This window comes from Cricetulus griseus, chromosome 2 (assembly GCF_003668045.3).
Source record: "Cricetulus griseus strain 17A/GY chromosome 2, alternate assembly CriGri-PICRH-1.0, whole genome shotgun sequence".
NCBI lineage: Eukaryota > Metazoa > Chordata > Mammalia > Rodentia > Cricetidae > Cricetulus > Cricetulus griseus.
The window spans coordinates 67,152,787-67,172,674 of NC_048595.1; the positions used below are offsets into that span (position 1 = coordinate 67,152,787).

General features: G+C 35.2%; 1 long non-coding RNA gene across 1 annotated transcript in view; it reads left to right on the top strand.

Annotated features, from left to right (window-relative positions):
• Positions 1-10,228, top strand: part of LOC118238216 — a 55,574-nt gene extending 45,346 nt beyond the window's left edge. The window contains exon 3 of the long non-coding RNA XR_004767983.1: positions 8,798-10,228. This is a non-coding gene — a long non-coding RNA (uncharacterized LOC118238216). The remainder of the gene's footprint in view (positions 1-8,797) is intronic.
• The last annotated feature ends 9,660 nt before the right edge of the window (positions 10,229-19,888 follow it).

The following is a 19,888-nucleotide window of genomic DNA, read 5'->3' on the forward strand; positions in this document are numbered from 1 at the left end:
TAAAAGAAAAAAAGAAAAGAATCCAAGTGTTCGAGGTCTCTTAAGAATTGTCCCCACGTCATCTTTGACGTCCCCTGACCATGCCCTCACGGACGTGGCCAGGAACACCGGTTGGGGCTACTAGGAGGTGGGGCTACAATGTCTCCCTACAAACTTTTCTTTAGGGTTTACTTTCTATTTATAAGGGAGAAAGCAAGCACATATTTTGAGTAAATGTCATAATCTTAGGTAATGAAAGCTGAACATTCTTAGTGTTTTAAGTTACATATCTGTATTGTCTAATATTTGTAAGAAGAGAAAAAATGATTTTTTTATTGGAAAAGTTAAGGATAAAGTATTAGAGGTTAGTATACTAACCTTTTCCCTCCTCCAAATACAACATAAAGTTCCTGCTGAGCTTTGTAAGTTGTTTGGAATATTGAAGGGAGACCCTTACTTATTCATATTCACTTTCTGGAGAGGTCATTTCTCTTACATGATGGCACAACAAATGAAGGTGTTAAGTTCAGGACATCTTTCCTTTGCTACTAGAGAGGTCTTGAGATATCATTTAGCCATTTTAGTTAAAAATGAAATCTTTCTGGAGAAAATGTGGTACATTTACACAATGGAGTACTACTAAGCAGAAAAAAAAAACAATGGAATCTTGAAATTTGCAGGAAAATGGATGGAACTCGAAGAAACCATTCTGAGTGAGGTAACCCAATCACAAAAAGACAAACATGATATGTACTTGATCATATGTGGATTTTAGACATAGATTAAGGGATTACCATCCTGCAATCTACACTGCCAGAGAAAATAGTAAACAAGGAAGACCCTAAAAGAAGCAAACTTTGTCCCCCGGAGAAGGGGAAAGGGTCACCATCCCCTGATAAAATTGAGAACATGGGAATAGGGGGGAGGAAACTCCAAGAGTGAGAAGGAAGAAAAGGAAGGATGCAGAAGTCATGAGGAAGCAGAAATTTTGAGTCAGGTGTAGATTAGAAGAAAGGACATATGATAGGTAGGATTTTAGTTGGGAGGTGTGGTAGAGGAGGAAGGGAAGGAGAAGGGAACTGGGATCATCATGTAATTCAATACTGTTTGTAATTCAAACATATAAAAAATAAAAAACTAAAAAATGAAATCCTTCTTTTAATATAAAAGTATTTGTATGCTTATATTTGTTTTAAAGTATTTGTATGCTTATATTTGTTTGTTTTTTGGTGTGTGTGTGTGTGTGTGTGTGTGTGTGTGTGTGTGTGTGTGTGTGTGTGTTGCTTCGAATGAGAATAGCCCTCATGAGGTTATATATTTGAATACTTCCTGGAACTGTTTGGGAAGGATTAAGCACTTTGGTTTTGGGAGGAGGTGTGTCACTGGGAATTGGATTTTAGTTTTTAAAGGCCCATTCCATTCCCACTTAGCTCTCTCTTTGAGCCTTATGATTGTAGAGAAAATGTGAGCATTTACATACTGCTCTATCACTATGTCTGCTTGCCTACTGCCATGCCCCCTCCCATGACAGTCAAGGATTCATTCTATGAAACTGTAAACAAGCCTCTGATAAATGTTTTCTTTTATAAGTTTCCTTGGTCATGTGCTTTTGTTGTTGCCTTGTTTTTTTGTGCCAGCAGCAGAATGGTAACTAAGCTGCCCCCTTCCTATTACTGACTTCTTAAAGGCTTTCTTATTTTTATTTAGCCAAAGTCACAGCAATAGAATTTGTTCTTAGGCTTCCCAATCTTGGTGTGAAGAAATATGGAATAGAAAGCAGAGTGCTGTATGCCAACAGGGAATTCTGTCTTCTATAAGTTTTAGTCCTAAGAATCTCTGAAAATAACTGGAGAGCATGGAAAGCTTTTCCCCCTTAACAATAGCAACACTCACTGTTACCTCATGGAAGGATGGTATACATATGCATTAATTCTGGTGTTTTTCACAACTTGTGATGCAAAATACATAAGAAAAATTTCAATACAACCAAAATATTTGTAGCTTTTGTGCATTTCATTGTTGATTTAATATCTGGCTATACCAGCAATAGAAATTTATCCTAAAATGAAAACAAACCTTCAAATCCCCAGTGCTTTCTTTGCCTGTCTCTGCAGAGTAGCATTTTTATCACTCCTTGGGCTCACCTTTGAATGATAAAACTAATGTTACATTTGTTTCACATAAAATCAGTATGATCACTTACCATGTTATGTGAAATTTATAATAAGCTGCAATCTTAATGTTCTGAGCCCTATCAGAAGGTACTAAAACTTTCAATCTCTGTATAGAGTTCATTCCCTTTAGATAGAACTCAGTGCAGTGTAAAGATTTGTCTATCAGGGTTTAGAGAAATTTAGTTTATTTCTTTGAAAAAATAGAGGCTTAAAATTTTCTATTTACAATTTTATTGCACTTTAAAAATGATAACTAAACCTGTGGGGGAAATGTCACACTGGAGAAAAAGAAAACAAATAAAGATTAAAACATCCCCAGGCTAGGAAGATTAGAATCATTATGAATCCAATATTTCTTTTCTAATTGGCAGAGGAGGAGAACACAGCAATACAAACAATCAGTACATCAATGACAATAAAACAACATAAAATTATCACATAGAGATTGCAGACCCATTTGCGAAGTTATACGCCATTTTCTCTGGGATTTTCATCATATATCAATGCTGTAGAACAAGGAAAAATCTCTTATTTTTTCCAAAAAGTAATGTTTTCTAAATAGATGGAAGAAATAGTAAGTATTTAACGTAAAAGAAAATAGATAGTGTTTAACTAGAAATAGTAATAAAATGAAAAGATTGGAAGAAGAAAACAGGCATGCTATTTTCAAATTTTAAAGTTATTTTCGTTGTTACATGGTAACTCTTTAATTCACCTGTGCTTCATTGGACAATTACAATAATCCAATAAAGCATATATTATGGTTATAGTTTGTCCTTTCAGTATAGGGTTGGAAGCAGAGCCCTTGGGAGAACATGGAGCCTTGCTTACCTCAAGGGGGAAGGCGCTCAAGGGGTTTGTGTTCTAGACAAATCAGTGACTTTCGAAGTCCTGGGGCTTTTGTGTATTTTGTCTCATAGATTCAAAAAAGGACTTAGCCAGACAACGTTAGCAGTGACTTTTGGAATGGAGTTCATTTTAGATTCTTAGTGAGAGCTTGTGAAACGAGAAGCAAGCAGAGGTTCTATACAGTAAGAGTCATTCCACAGAAATGGGTTCCATCAGGAAGTCAGTTCAGGTTTTACTTTTGATTTTTATAGGACCTAGGAAATAATCTGGCCTGAGACATGGGAGCTAAGTTGGCCAGAGTCTCTTCAGTTGGTTGACCCATACAGTGCCTATGTCAGCAGGACACTGAAGAATAAATTACACACACACACACACACACACACACACACACACACATACACCAAATCCAGAAACTAGAACCCTAAACACATTTGGTATTTCTGTCCTATGGACAGAACAATACAAAAGACATTTCTGGATGCTGGCAAAGGATAAGGATTTAGATATTTCTGCTTAAGACTGCCTGAAAAGTTTCCATACCATGACTACATCACTTTGATGTCCCTAATTTTGGTTCTCAACTTGACACACCTGGGAAAAAGGAACCTCAGCTGAGGAATTGCCTCCCATCATATTGACATGTGGGCATGTCTATGCAGACATTTTCATCATTACTTGTTGGTGTAGAGGGTGGAGTTCACTGTGGACAGTGACAACTCTAGGTGGGTACTGAAAGGATGTGTAAGAAATATAACTGAGCAAGACAGAAACAAGCTGGTGAAAGCAGTGTTCCTCCGTGTTTCTGCTTGAACTCCTGCCTTGGCTTCTCTCAAGAGTAGACTGTATTATATTCCCTAAATCATTGACCATAAGCTGAAATAAATCATTTACTTCCCAAGTTGCACTTTGTCAGAAAATTTTATTATAACAACAGTGAAAACAAGCAATAACATGCTGATTGTTTGTTCAGTGCAAAGACATGGGTCTATTTTATTTACTGCCAGTGTTTTTGTATAATAATGTTTAATAAATATAAAATACAATATATGATTCATGGTTGGGAAACATCCATTAAACATTTGTTGAAAAATCTGTCTGATGGATGGGATAGTCTGAAGTTGAAAAGAGACACATACTGTAATATAGCTGATTTCCTGGGGAATAAAAAAAAACATTCATTGCTCTTTTATTTTAGTAATTACAGCATCTATGGCAACTAAATAAAAAAGAGTATAGAGATAGGTGACTAGATCAATGGGATTAGTGATAAAGCTATTGTCTCTTCCTAGGAGAAGGAAAGAGACATGTCTCCAAAAGCTCTTTCCTGGTTTTCCAACCATTATTACCTTCTACACTCCCCGAGTTCCAAATACTCTTGGGAGATTCTAGACTATATTAGTAGTAGAAGATTCACTGGGAGTGAGACTCTGTGAGGCACCTTCTATGAGGTCATCATCCATGATGGGGTGGCATGTTCCAGAGGTGTGGCTGTTTTGGGATCACTCTTGTTTTAAATAACCCTTCACCTATATTCAGTAAGTTCATTCAATGAATCATTGATTCTTCAATTTGGACTGTAGTAGAACTCTTGCTTTTTGTCTGTCATGTGTGCTCTTTCTGGGGTAAACAGACATTTGTTCACGCCTCCTTCTATAATGGTATCTCTTTTCTTGTTCTCCTCTACTCTTCCCAGACTCAATCTTCCTTCTCCCTTATGTCCTCCTCACACCTACTCTTCTCCCCTTCTCTTTCTACTAACTCCCTCTCCCCTCCCCAACCCTTTCAACTTTTCCAGGGGACCACATATGTCTCTCTTAGGGTCCTCCATGTTTCCTAGCTTCTCTGGCAGTGTAGATTATGGGCTGGTAATCCTTTGCTCTATGTCTAAAATCCGTATATGAGTTAGGACATACCATTTTTGTCTTGTTCTGATTGGGTTACTTCAGTCAGGATGATTTCTTCTAGTTCAATCCATTTTCCTTGGAATTTTAAGTTTCCATTGTGCTTTTCCCCTGAGTAGTACTCCATTGTGTAAGTGTATCACATTTTCTTTATCCATTCTTCAGTTGAAGGGCATCTAGGTTGCTTCCAGGTTCTGGCTATTACAAATATTGCTGCTATGAACATAGTTGAACAGATGTCCTTGTTATATGAATGTGCATCTTTTGGGTATATGCCTAAGAGTGGAATCTTGCTGGATCTTGTGGTAGACTGATTTCCATTTTCCTGAGGAGTTGCCAAACTGATTTCCAAAGTGGCTATATGAGTTTGCACTCCCATTATCAGTAGAGGAGTGTTCCCCTTTCTCCACATCCTCTCCATCATAAACTGTGTTTTTTTATTTTAGCCATTCTGACAAGAGAAAGATGGTATCTCAGAGTTGTTTTTATTTGCATTTCCCTGATGGCTAAGGATGTTGAGCCCTTTCTTAAGTGTCTTTCAGCCATTTTAGATTCCTCTATTGTGATTTGTCTATTTAGTTCTGTACCTAAATTTTTAATTGGATTATTTGATGTTTTGGTGACTAGCTTCATGAGTTTTTTGTATATTTGGGAAATCATCCCTCTGTCAGTTTTGGGGTTGGTGAAGATCATCTCCCACTCTGTGGGCTGCTGTTTTGTCTTGTTGACTGTCTCCCTTGCATTACAGATGCTTCTCAGTTTCATGAGTTCCCATTAATTAATTGCTGATCTCAGTGTCTATGCTACTGATGTTGTGTTCATGAAGTAGCCTCCTGTACCAATTTATTCAAGGGTACCCCCCACACTTCTCAGAGGTTCAGTGTGGCTGGATTTATGTTGAGTTCTTTGATTCTTTGTGTTGTTTTCTTTGTATCTACTTTATTGATTTCAGCCCTCTATTTGATTTTTTCCTGGCATCTACTCCTCCTTTGTGAGTTTGCTTCCTTTGTTGTAGAGCTTTCAGTTGTGCTGTTAATTCTCTAGTGTAACAATTCTCCAGTTTCTTCATGTGTGCACTTAGTGTTATGAACTTTCATCTTAGCATTGCTTTCAAAGTGTCCCATAAGTTTGGGTATGTTGTGTCTTCATTCTCATTTAATTCTAGGAAGTTTTAATTTTTTTTTTTATTTCTCCCTTGACCTAAGAATGGGGCAATTGTGCACTCTTCAATTGCCATGAGTTTTAGTGTTTCTACAATTTGTGTGGTTGTTGAATTCTAACTTTAAATCATGGTGGTCCCATAAGATACAGGGGTTATTTCTATTTTTTGTTATCTGTTGAGGTTTGCTATTTTGCACTGTATATGTTTGATTTTAGAGAAGGTTCCATGTGGTGCTGAGAATGTATAATCTTTTTTGTTTTGATGCAATGTTCTATAGATGTCTCTTAAACCTAATTGGCTCATAGCTTATGTTATTTCCTTTTTTTTTTGTTAAGTTTCTGTCTGTTGGTTCTGTCTAGTGGTGAGAGTTGGGTGTTGAAGTCTCCCACTATAAGTATGTGAGGTCTTATGCGTGATTTGAGTTTTAGTAATGTTTCTTTTACAAATGTGTATGTCTTTTTATTTGGGGAATAGATGTTCAGAATTGAGACTTCACCTTGATTTGTGGCAAATATGAAATGACCTTCTCCATCTCTTTTGATTGATTTTAGTTTAAAGTCTAGTTTGTTAGATATTGCTACACTAGCTTGTTTTTTCAATTCACTTTATTGGAAAATATTTTCTCAAGCCTTAACTCTGAGGTACCTTCTGTCTTTGAAATTGAGGCATGCTTCTTGTATACAGCAGAAGCATGGATTCTTACCCATTCTGTTAGCCTCTCTTTTTATAGCCTAGTTAAGACCATTAATGTTGAGGGATATTAATAACCACTGATTCTTAATTCTTGTTTGTTTTGGATTTGGTGGTAGTGCTGCTATTATGTGTATATTTTCCCCCACCACTTTTTCTTTTTGCTGTTGGTAAAGTGGAATTATCTATTGCCTAGTTATTTGTGGGTGTAGTTAACTTCATTGGTTTGTAGTCTTCCTTCCAGTACTTTCTGTAAATCTCTATTAGTGGATATGTATTGTTTAAATCTGGATTCGTCAGGGGATATCTTGTTTTCTCCATCTATAGTGATTGAAAGTTTTGCAGGGTATAATAGTCTAGGTTGGCATCCATGGTCTCTTAATGTTGGAAGAATATCTGTCTAGTACCTTGTGGCTTTCAGAGTTTTCAGGGAGAATTCAGGTACAATTCCTATATGTTTGTCTTTATATGTTACTTGTCCTTTTTCCTTTGCTGCTCTTAATATTCTTTCTTTATTTTGTATGGTTGGTGTTTTAATTATTATGTTGTGAGGGGAATTGTTTGTGGTCCACTCTATTTGTTGTTCAGTATGTTTTTGTACTTTCATTCGCATGTCTTTGTTTATGATGGAAAAGTTTTCTCCTATGATTTTGTTGAATATGTGTTCTGTTCCTTTGAGGTGGGCTTCTTTGCCTTCTTCTATACCTATCATTCTTAGGTTTACCTTTTCATGGATTCTCATATTTCCTGGATATTTTGTGTTAGGGATTTGTTGTCCTTAAGATTTTCTTTGGTCTGTGAAACTATTTCTTCTAATGTATCTTCAATGCCTGAAATTCTCTCTTCCATCTCTTGTATTCTGTTGGTTATGATTGCATCTGTAGTTCCTGATCGTTTGCCCAGCTTTTCTATTACCAGCATTCCCCATGATGTGTTTATTTTATTGTTTCTATTTCAGCTTTCAAGCCTTGCATTGTTTCAATTGTTTCCTTCCATTGCCTGTTTTTTTTCTTGGCTTTCCTTGTTTTCTTTTAGTGATTTGTTTATTTCTTGCAATTTTTGGTATGCCTTTTCCTCCATCTCTTTAATTTTTTGTTATGTCTCCCATTTCTTTTCCCATTTCCTCTTGAATGTCTCTATCATCTTCATAAACATGTTTTTAGTGTTTTTAAAGTTCTCTTCTGTGTCATCTGTGTTGGGATGTTCAGTTCTTGGTTGTGTGGTGTCACTAGATTCTGCTGGTATCATATTGATCTTTCTGTTGTTGAATATGTTCTTATTCTGTCATCTTCCCATCCCTCCTTCCAGTGGGTACTGGTGGGGTCTCTCCCCCTCCTGGTGGGTAGGGGTCCAAGGTCCAAGGTTCTCTTCTGATGGGTGCAAGTAGGTACAATACTCTGATGTCTCTCCTCCTCCTCTTCCATGTGTGGAGGTGGGAGTAGCACTGGGAAGCTGGCAGACTCTGGATTGGCTGGTTTACTGGGATGGGGTCCCCCCATCCAACGCAGTTCCCCAGACCTCAGAAGGCTCTGTATAGAGCAACTGGAGGTGGGTTCATGATTAGTTTTATTATTTTGCCTCTTTTAGGTAATCATGTCACAATTCACATAAATGATTAATAAATATAATAAATGATTAATAAAAATAAAATGGCTTGCTACTTAGGAAATTAGATAAAAACAACATAAAAGGAAAAATCAGAAACTAATTTAAAGAAAACTTAGAATTTGCTGATCTTTTCAATTTCAAATCTCATTTCTAGTATTCATGTCTGACACATCTCCTTATCAGAGAGGAAAATACATTGACTATGTTTTAGTATTTCCTATATCCATAATAGTGATGTAAAACTGGTTTACCCATTACAGAAATCTTCTAACATGGCATAACTTCAGGAGAAAATTTCTTGTATCAAAACTTGAAATGCCTGGATACTTAAAGAGAGGGTATGGGAGAGATTCTTTTAACATCAGCTTTTAATAAATATTAACATAGATTTATACTGATGATATTTGTCACTAATCTCTGTACTTTTCTTTCAGGCCAAAGGAGCAAAGCGACATCATACAAACTAGAACTCATCCATATGTGGGAACCTTTGTGAAATTTTCTACCTTTGGTTTGCCAACTAAATCAGCTTTGATATTTGCCCTCCAGAGCAAGGAGACCTACTTCAAAGTTTGCTTCCAGGCTTATGTTTCACAGTGTTCATTCTTGCCAGTGAGTTGAACTAAAAGCCAGCTGGCAGTGCAGTACAAACCCTGGAATATATGTCCTTCATCCTCAAAGGATAACAAAAATGGAAAAAGTACATTTGGGCTGTGTTAGCCAACTCCTAAGTAGAAGTAGACTTACTCTGATTTGGAAGATTAACACAGAAGGAAAGAAAACCCAACACCTTCTCATCCAGTTGCCAAGGGCAACCAGTCTTTTTTGTAAATTCTGAGTTTCTATTTACAATGCAACTTTTTGAAGTGCTACCAGGTATTTACTGATTAGTCTTCTTGTCCCATGACTACAATGATATTGATGACTTCAAAAACAAATATGGAGAAAAGCCAATATCAAAAGCTAATGTGAAAATAGTAAATCAGTTTTTCTTAACTTATAAAGGAGAAAAATGAAAAAAAAAACCTTTAACAATACAGCTGTAAATAGTAAAACTCCAAAAGACAGCATAAACTATGATAGCCCTAATACTGGTGCCTCAGGAGGAACTGTCTGTATCCCTTATGGTGCTGGTTCTGTGAGCTGAAATAGTTAAGCCAGCTTACATTGTGAAACACAATCCTGCTGTATTGAAGTATGTTCGTAGAATTAGTCTGTTTTGTTCACCTCTTGGCCCAGACTAGCATACATGCACACATGTATGTAATGTGTGATTAATATGGATAGCTGCTAGAAAGCCCATGAGAAACTAGAATTTAATTGGTTCCCAAAATGAAGAATCCTGATTTATGTAAAATAATTTTAGATATGCAAAATTTACAGTCACTGATTCCATGGTAATAGTTTTTAAGTTTATGAATGATACCTTGTCTTTCTATTCCACAAGCATAACTGCTACTACACATGGGTAGCTGAAGAGTGTCAGTCAAAACAAAGAAGTGATGTATTGCTGAAGGCAAGTTTGTGTTCAACACCAAAGAAAACTGCAAATGAAAGATACTTGTCCATTCAAGCTTTTTTGTCTCTGTACGAGACCACTGTTAGACTACATCCATAATATACACAAACTGTTTTACTATTCACAATTTTCCTTATCATTTTCCTAACAATGCACCTAAAATCCTCACAATTCTATGTTCTAAACTTTGTATGCTGTTTTCTGATTGGAAAAATATGCCATTGTATGTGAATGATCATTTAACTTTTACATTGTGTCTGTGTTTCCATCTTTTAATGCTTACCGTTGGATCTATCATCTGCCTACACAATAAAAGCTCACTTCTGCTACATACCAGACCAATCCATTCAAGAGTAAAGGATTGTTAATTATGTTGTCATAATGTGCAAAACCTTCATCTGCTAGGTAGAAACTCTTAGGTTCTATAGAAAGTTATTTCTATAAAGTTATTTAGTATACTCATAGTTATTCTCCAAAATGAAGATGTGCACAAAGAAAAATTGATTATATGCACAGTAACATATAATTTATCAGAAACATCTATTATCATTATGAAGAAATTTGGAGCTAGAAGAGTTGTATCTCACATAGGTGGTGTAATCTCTATTTGCTACATCCCTTCTGTAATAGCTCAAGGCTGCTACTGGACTAAAAGGTTAAAAGTTATGGCCAAATAGATCTCTACTCTTCCAAATCTATGTAACAGAACCTTTGGTTTCCTTGACAGATTTGTTATCTAGTTTATAGAGATTTTTTTGTATAGATTCTTAGGTCAAAATTTCTATCAAAATTGAATACAGGTGCATGATATAAAGGGGAAAATTGGGAAAATGTGGGGAATTTAACTGGGGAATGATGGCAGAGTGATATAGAGGATGAGGAGTGGAGGAAAGAAACAAAGGTGATGGTTTTTTATAAGCATACTTTAACTTACTGTGTGTGAGTGGGTCTTTCTCTCTCTCTCTCTCTCTCTCTCTCTCTCTCTCTCTCTCTCTCTGTGTGTGTGTGTGTGTGTGTGTGTATAAAATACAGTTATGCCATATGCAGTGGTAATTCTTCCCCAAGGAGTAATAAACTATCTAGCAAAAACTCCAGTGCTAGGGATTTAAAACTTCCAGTCAATCATTTGGTCAAGGAATTCCAACAGGCACCCCCAAGCAATATTAGGCTATTTTTGCTCTTTGTGGTCTCTCAGAACTTGAAGGTAGGTCCCTAATACTGAAGATGCCATAGATTTCAGAAGCAGGCCTTGGGAAATTTGAGTGGGAGCTGGCCTGGAAGCTTCCTTCCTGCAAAATTGCTTTCATAGTAGCAGAAGGTAATTTGCCAAGGGAGAAAAGCCATCAGTAGTACAACCCAGAGGCAAAGCCTATAAACCACAAAAATGACTAGCATGGCAAAATATCTCCAGTGGTACAGTAATGACATTTTCATTTTGGAGGTAACCACAGCTTTTTAACTGGTCTTGAAAGTCTGGGGATTTCATGCCTGGTAATGTAAACCTATACAACTAACCATGGCTGGCAAGGTCATGTACCTTAGAGAATAACTCACTACAGCTATTTTCCTTAGCCAACATAATTTTTAATTGTATTCTAAATTTTTATCCTTATGCCCACAGATAAATGTAACTGTTACCCCTCAACAAAGAAGTTTCTCTTTGCAACAGCTAAAAATTATTACAGGGATTCATACATGGTAAAAATGTGAAAATACTAAGTAACCATAGTACATCTCCAGTTCAAGCCATGCACTGAGGCTCATGGGAAGAGGGGATGAAAGATTATCCTGAGGATCAGAATGTCAACTGTGATCTGACCTGGAAGTCCCATTTCCTAGAACTAGCTTTCATAGTACTAGAAGCTTCCATGTAAGCTTACAATAGAGGAAAGCAACCAATATTACTTCTCAGCCATGATGCTTATGAATCATAACAATGTCCAACATATCACAATAAGAATAAAGGTAAAACAGTGGCCGTATGCCTTGGACACAATAGGGGGGACTATACCCAGTACTGGAAACCTAGCCAATTTCTTAAACCTAGTGAAGTCATTAATCTACAACTTTATTAAACCAACATAATCCCTAAACACATTCTAAATATTTTGCATTATATCCACATATAAACATAGTTCTCAGCCTCGTGAAGGAAATTTCTCTTTACAATAAAGAGACCATTGCAGGACATCATGATTGATCAAAAATAGCATTGTAGAATCCAGCCCCAACTGACAGATCAGCAGTCCAACTCCTGTACTTAAGGACCAGGAATGTAAAAATCATAAAAGCCACACAAAAATGAATTTTGCTGTGAGTGTCTGTATCCAAGAAATGTGAGAGATCTACTCCCATGCATTCTAATCTACATGGCTGCAAAGTATGGCCTGAACAAAGGTGATACCAGTAAATATGCTAACATGGGAGAGGAAAAGCTCATTAGGCCTCAACCCTAGAGTAAGTTTTATAGGTAACTAAGGTAGTTGAGAGGAGGAGAAACAGTGTTCCCATGAGAAGAGCATAGCAGCTAATTAATTAATAATAAATGGTCAGCACTAAAAATATATACATATAAATAACACTATGTACTGAGCAGGTGGTATTCATATATTTAGAAATGCCCACCACATGTCTAACAGTCATGAAAGAAGAAATTTAATGGAGAATGATAAAGTGTTATAATCTAACACATTATATGAATGAATGAATAAATAAATAAATAAATAAATAAATAAATAAATAAATTGGTTAAAGCCAAATTTGGTGGTGGTTGCTTGTAGTCACAGCCTGTAGGTAACAAAAGCAGATGGATCTCTCTGTGAGTTGAGGACAGTTTGATGTACATAGTGAGAGCCCCATCTAAAAAGTTAAATATTAAGAAAGAAGTAGGTAGTATTGCATTCTTCTGTTACTTTGAAGGTTCACAACCTGCTTGTGTTAGCTCGTAGGTTGCTTTTCTTGGTTGAAAATCTACTTCTAGATAATTGGGCCTCTACCTTAGTGAGGTGTGTAAATTTAACCTCCTATAACCAGGACAGGCTTTCACAGAAGCTTGTAAGAAATTTCCTCTGGAGACTACAAAATCACTAAAAGGTCAAGCAAACTTTCCTACTTGTCAGAAGTTTCTACAACTTTGGGATAAAAGATATCTCTAGAAGGGTTCCCTTTAAAACGAAATAATGGAAATGCTCAAAGCATTAACATTTATATGCCTATAACATTTATTATTATGGAGAATTACTCATTTGCATAGTATTTTCACACTTAGGCTTCTAGTCGTAGTAGTTTTCTTTTTATAGAAGGGAAATCTGAGACAAAAAAATTAAGTAGATCAGCTAAAACATTGCATGTTCTCATAAAGATATGAAAGCCACTATCCCAATCCTAGCCTTGAATTTTTACACAATTGTTGTGGTTTGAATGAGAATGGCACCCATATGTTTGAATGCTTGTTTCTAAAGATAGTGAAACTGTTTGGGAAGAATTAGCAGGTGTGGCCTTGTTGAAGGAGGTGTGTCACTATTGGTGGATATTGTAGTTTCAAGAGCTACTCCATTTTAGTTGGCTTTCTTTCTGCATCCTGTTTATAGATGTGATGTAAGCTCTCTGCTACTACTCAAGTACCATGCCTGACTTTCTCCTACCATGATTGTCATGGATTCTAACACTATGGAACAGTAAGCCTCCAAATGAAATACTTTCTTTTATGTGTCTCTTTGTTATGGTGTCTTGCCACAGCAATAGAATATTTAATAAGAACATGCGATTATCTAAGGCTGAGTACCTTACATTTGCTTCTGTTACAGGGTAGTAAGACTAGTTATTCTAAACATATTCGCTATTGCATACACGGCTTACCTTCTAGAAAAATTGGTGATCATTATCCTTCTATATGTAGTAACATAAGTTTTACAGTATAAGAATATACAATGTGCAGCTGGAAATGTAGCATCTAACAGCATAGAAAGTGCTTGTTCTTTGAGTTTCTGTGGTTGAGATACCTTTCTGTTTGATATTGAGTAGGCTGCTAATATTCCCTTTGATTGAAATAATCAATAAAATTTCCTCTTCCTTTTATTCTTTTTTCTGTGTGCTTGTTTGTTTTAGATACAGGGTCTAACTATGTTGCTTTGGCTGTCCTGCTATGTAGAGCAGGCTTGCCTTGAATTTACAGACATCAGACTACCTTTGACTCACAAAATTCTGAGATTTAAGGCATGTAATACTATGCACAGTAAAGTTTGCCCTTTCTTTATTTTGTCTTTTATAATAAAAAAATTGGGTAATACTTGTAGTTAGGCTGAAAATGTGAGAACTGTGTTATACTGTGCTACCATGCTTTTTGTTGTAAGAGAAGATAAGTTCCTTTTTTTCTTTCTTTGTTTCTCTGTGTGTATTTCTGTCCTTTCCTGTGTGTGTGTGAATGTGTGTATGATTTGTATCTTTATTTTCCTTTTCATGTGTATGTGGTATGCATGTGGGCACACCCGTGGTTGTATGTGTGAGGAGACCTAAGGATGGTATCAGGGAAGATTCTTTGTCGATTGATCCTCCACCTCATACAATCACACCCAGAACTCACTGACAGGGCTAGTCAGACTAACCTACTTGCTTTAAAGGACCCCATATCAATCTTCAGATGCTGAAGTTTCAAATTGGTCACCATTCTCACTGGACATTCATATGGGTTCCAGGAATCAAAACTCTGTTCCTCTTGTTTTTGCATCAAGTGTTTCAACCAGTGAGCCACTTCTCTAGCTCTACAAGTCTGACCAGTTAAACCCCAGGTTAGATTTTTCCAGTGTTTATAAAAAGTTTAATTTATTGATACAATTCTTTATGGAAACATTTGAATATTCAATTTTTAAATTAGAAGCCATATGATGCCCACACCAAAAACAAACCATTTCCCATTAGTAATAATTTGAGTAAGTCTCAGAATTAGAGAATAAGTTGTTTGTGGGGTTTTTGAAATTGGAAAGTGATTAATGAAGAAGGAGAAGTCATCTCTTTCCTTGTGCTGATTTTGAGAAATTTTTTCCCCAAGAATAGGCATCACCACTTTGCTCCTATGAGTTCTAGAAACATGCTGTTAATATAAAAGCTTTTAAGTCTTTGATTCAACTGGTTTGACATTTAATTTATCACAGAAATTGAAAGAGCCAATATGGAAAAGGGTCATTGGCTGTGACCAAAAGCATAGAGATTATTACAACACTGTGAAGTATCTATTTCATAGAGCTTGTGTCTATGTCCTCTGTCTAAAGAGGCTTTGTCTTTATCTTATTTGTAGTTTTGATAATTAATCTATAACTTCCACTAGATTACTAAAATTTGTTCTGATTGGCTTTATCCTATCTGTAGTTTTGATAATTAATCTTTAATTTTAGAACTTTAGATTACTAAAATTTGTTCAGGAAATATGTCCTTTGGAGACACTTGACTCATTGCTGTGTGCCTCCATCTGGCCTGAATTTGGTGCTTTGTCTGTGCCAGCCTGCATCTAACATGACCTACCACCATGGTACTTACTTCCTGTGGGTGTCTTTGTGTGATATCGTGGGCTGCTAAGTGACAACTTTTGAATTTAATTTATATGTTTCCAGTACCTATCAGTGTCCAATAGATTCTTGCAACTTAGTGTATACAAGATGACAAAGTTTTAAGAATTTACAGCACATAAGTATCTCTATTGTTCTTACCCTGTAAGAAATGTATTTTTTTCTTAAATACATCTAGTTTTACTAGAAAATATAGAAATAGACACCTAGTTAACCCACCTCCATTTAAAGTAAAAAAAAAATCATTGCCAAATCTGTGTTTTGCCAGCTTTACATGGAAACTAGAAATCATTTCACTCATTGTAGATATTCACTTTTTAAACTATCATTAGGATTTAACCATTGTTAGCATTTTTTGATTTACCTTTTTAAATTTTCAGTCTTCTTAGTATATGTGTGTATGCATATTTGAAATCATATATATATATATATATATTGTGTAATGACTTTTCATATGAAATACATATTACAGACACTACATGTTTGTACTGGGGCAGTGTATTTATGAAATCTTTATATACCTTTGTCATTTTAGTCTGCATGCCATCAAATATAACTGCACTAGTAAAAGGAAAATAAAATTTTCCTTCACTTCCCACCGGATGGCATTAGAGTTCTCTTCATAAATCTAAGGGTTAGTGCTTTTCTCTGACATTTATGTGCTACACTCTTAAAGTAGAAACTTTCAGATCTGAAGATTTGAGTATTCATAACATCTTTATTATGGTCTGTCCTCATATTTCCGTTTTGATGCTAATTCTCAGTGTAGTTACATGGGTGAATAATCAGTGCAATACTAAGAAGAGATATAAAACTTGGCCTGAGCAAGCTTGAATAAATGTGAGTTTTAAAGCACATACTAAATGTGAAGAGAGGGAAACACAGTTTTCTGATGGCAGGGGTAGCAGGAGCCGTCCTGATGATTGGATGCTTAACAGAGCATATAAATTCTGCTGCAGATAGTTGCCAAGAGCAATTGCATAATTCACAAGAAGCAAGTTTGTATCAAAACAAATCAATAGCATCTACTGCCTCATTCAAACTATACTTATTTTCAACAAGGCAGTATCTGTCTTCTTCAACATGCAAATGGTATATAAACATGAGTATGAATGGGCATTTGTTTTCTCGGATCAACCAAAATTTCAGCTGTAAGATGCATTGAAGATTTAAAAAATACTGTTCAAGAGGACATTTTCCAGATGTCTGGTGAAAATGAAAAAGTTTTCTAATTATTTAGAGCACAGGTTTCCTTCACTAAAACACAGATATAATTCCTGGTCAGGCTTGCTCTTTTTACTTTTCAAGAATGTTGTATAATGTTAAATGATTTTTTACATTGGGAAATTTTCAAAATAGATATTCCTTCTAGATTTCTCTTACTATAGATGTAATTACGGAAGCAAATTTATGTCACCTATATTCATCTTTTGACTTTCTGTTTTTAATTTTAGTAATTTAAAATAAAGCATTTCCAATACATTTTCAATCTTCTCTCATTTCATGACTATATGTTTACTTTGAACAATTATACCAAAAGGCAATATTTTAATTAGAAATTCATTGTCTACATATGAATCGTTTGTTTGAAACTCAAAATTATCTTTTTAATTGAAGCATTAATAGTTACAAGTTGTTTTTTCTAGATAAGCAACAAACATTGGAAAAGTCATTCATGAGAAGATCTATGGATTAGCAGATTCTATCACTTGGTATAAGAAATAAATTCCATAATTTAATAAATTACTCATTTATTTAAATTAACATGTTATTAATTTACATGTATAATGGAAAACTCACAGTAAAAACATTATTTTTACATTAAGAAATTGGAAAGAGTGTTTTACAAAGTTTTATCTAGGGAGGAAGTTTGAAGAAAATGTTCGGGTATGGAGAATAAAAAGGGGAAACTCATTGCTGAGGATTCCACAGCATACAAAATGTTTTCTACAATGAAACAGTTGTTGGGGCTCCAGTTTTTAAAAAGGAGGTTAATTTACATGAATTACATGTTATAATTTCCATACCTAGGAGATCCATAGAGGTTACATTCCAAAAAGAATTGTGACAATGCTGTACCATTGTTTCATAAATACAGTGTATTCATAAAACAATTTTTTAGCACAAAATAGGAAAATAATAGGAACTGGATAAATCATGCTGATTCCAGTTAAATTTCATTGAATATATGTTAAATGCTGCAAGTTTTGCAGTATTTCAAATTCAAGATTGTTTAAACCATCTATATTCTCAAGAAATTCATTAAAACCACTTTCAATAGATAGCTGAATGATATTAGAAGCATTAAAAATGAAAGATTTTAGTAGAGTGAGAGATAATTAATTTCATTTATAATACCAGTGTCATAGTTTGTGATTTTTGAGTAGGAAGTAAACCATATGTTATGTATTACTTTTGCTGTGATTGACATTTTCTGGGGAGATGTGAGTAATCATCTATTTACTTCAGAGAGAGCATGAATGACAGGCCAAAGAAACAATCTACTAAAGTCTGGTGAAACAAGGAGGTTCTATATAGATGTATGACTGAGGGTATACTAACAAGAATGGGTAATTCAAGGCAGCTTTATCACTGAAGAGTTCACCTGAACCTGGGTGACAAATCACAAATGCACCCATGCAGCTCTCTGGCCAACTTGAAAGCAGCTTTCACCAGAGTCTGCTCATCCCCAGTAATTGTTGGCTGGTTTTACTACTTTGAAGAAATATGTCTTGGAATTGTAACTTTCCATAATTGTTATTCCAACATTTATTTAGAGGAACCCAGAACTCCAATCTTGGTTATATTTACAGAACTAGCTATTAGTAAATGACAAACTAGTAATACAAGGTACACCTCCTTTCAGAGATGACACTTTTTTTTGGCTGAGCCACAAATAAACAGTTTTTGTGTTATATCTTTAAACTGTACCAGATCTATATAACTAGCAGTTTGGAAAAAGTATAATATCATATCATACATATTTTTGCACAACTTACTACAGAAAATTTCACATTATTAAGCAGAGAAAAAGATTATCATGAAGCCTTTCCATCTACCCTCTACATAAACCAGCCTCTACATAACCCTACATTGTATACACTGAAGCAAATCTGAGAATAATGTATATCAATATTAAATTTACATTCCTTATCATAAAATATTTTATAGAAGCATAGCAAAATTCAACTGAAATGTGCTAAATGATTGAAATAAGAAGTTTCTATAAATTATCAGAAGTTACTACATAATGAGAAGAGATAGGGAAGTGTCATAGAGAAGAATTCATATCTATTAAGTGAGTGATAGCAGATTTTCAATTACTACTTAGAAAGGCCAGCTATCTATGAAGATAATAGAAGGCAATTGGTCTGTCTCATCAGTAAGAAAATCAACAAGAACCTGCTAGTAATGTCAGAGACACATTTTAACAAAGGGGATGTAGTAAGCAATGCATGTCTTCAAGAACATAAAATCAGATATGACATATTCTGAGTTTCCAAAGGAAATAGAACCAACTGATAGGAACTTGGGAAGACTGACTGTGTGGATAAAAGAATACATTGAAAAAAATCATTTAACAATTACTCTCCATATGGCATCTAAAATCTGAACTGCAATGAAAGAAGACAATAATAATATAGTATGCAACCATTTAATTAAATCCAATTGTCAAAATGACAACTGCAAATGTTTTATCAGTCATGTTATGCACAGCCTCAAGGACAGGCTGTACATTTTTTTGTCACTGGTTTAAAAGCAGGCCAGGGAAGTGAGAGATAAATTATTTTAATATGAAAGCAATAGAATATTGCATAAAAGGCACAAAGCATAAATTACTAAAACTGAGTTTATCAAACAGTTTGACTTAACATTTTTATAGAAATTTTCTAACAAAAGGACACTAACACAAACTACTTCATTTTCTTATCTAAGCTGAAAAAAACATTGGCTTTCAAACACTTCACACCTTGTGCTGCTATAAAAGATTTCATATTGCAGATTTTAAATGAAAGTCCAGCAATTTGTTAATTTATATTTTCTTACAACACTTTTGGAGTGGGGATAGTTACTGTAGAAAACTAAGATAAACTACTGCTTCCACCCTTACATGAGGAGAAAGGGAAGAGAGCTGAGAGAGAGAGAGAGAGAGGGGGGGGTAGATATTGACAATCAGTGTCATTGACTATATGAAAAGTATTCAAAGATAGAAGAAAATTCCCCCAAACCATAGGGGAATGTTTGATGTCCACCTGGAAATAGGAATTCCTCAAGACATGTGTTTTGCTTCTATGAAGAAGAAAAAGTAAACGTGTCAGATTAAATTTATGCTTAAGGATCAGAGTTTCAATAAAAAATTGCATGACCAATACATCATTATAGAGCAAGACAAGCAGGTTTAAGGAATTAAATTTGTTGAGAGGAAATATGACATAAAGAATGAG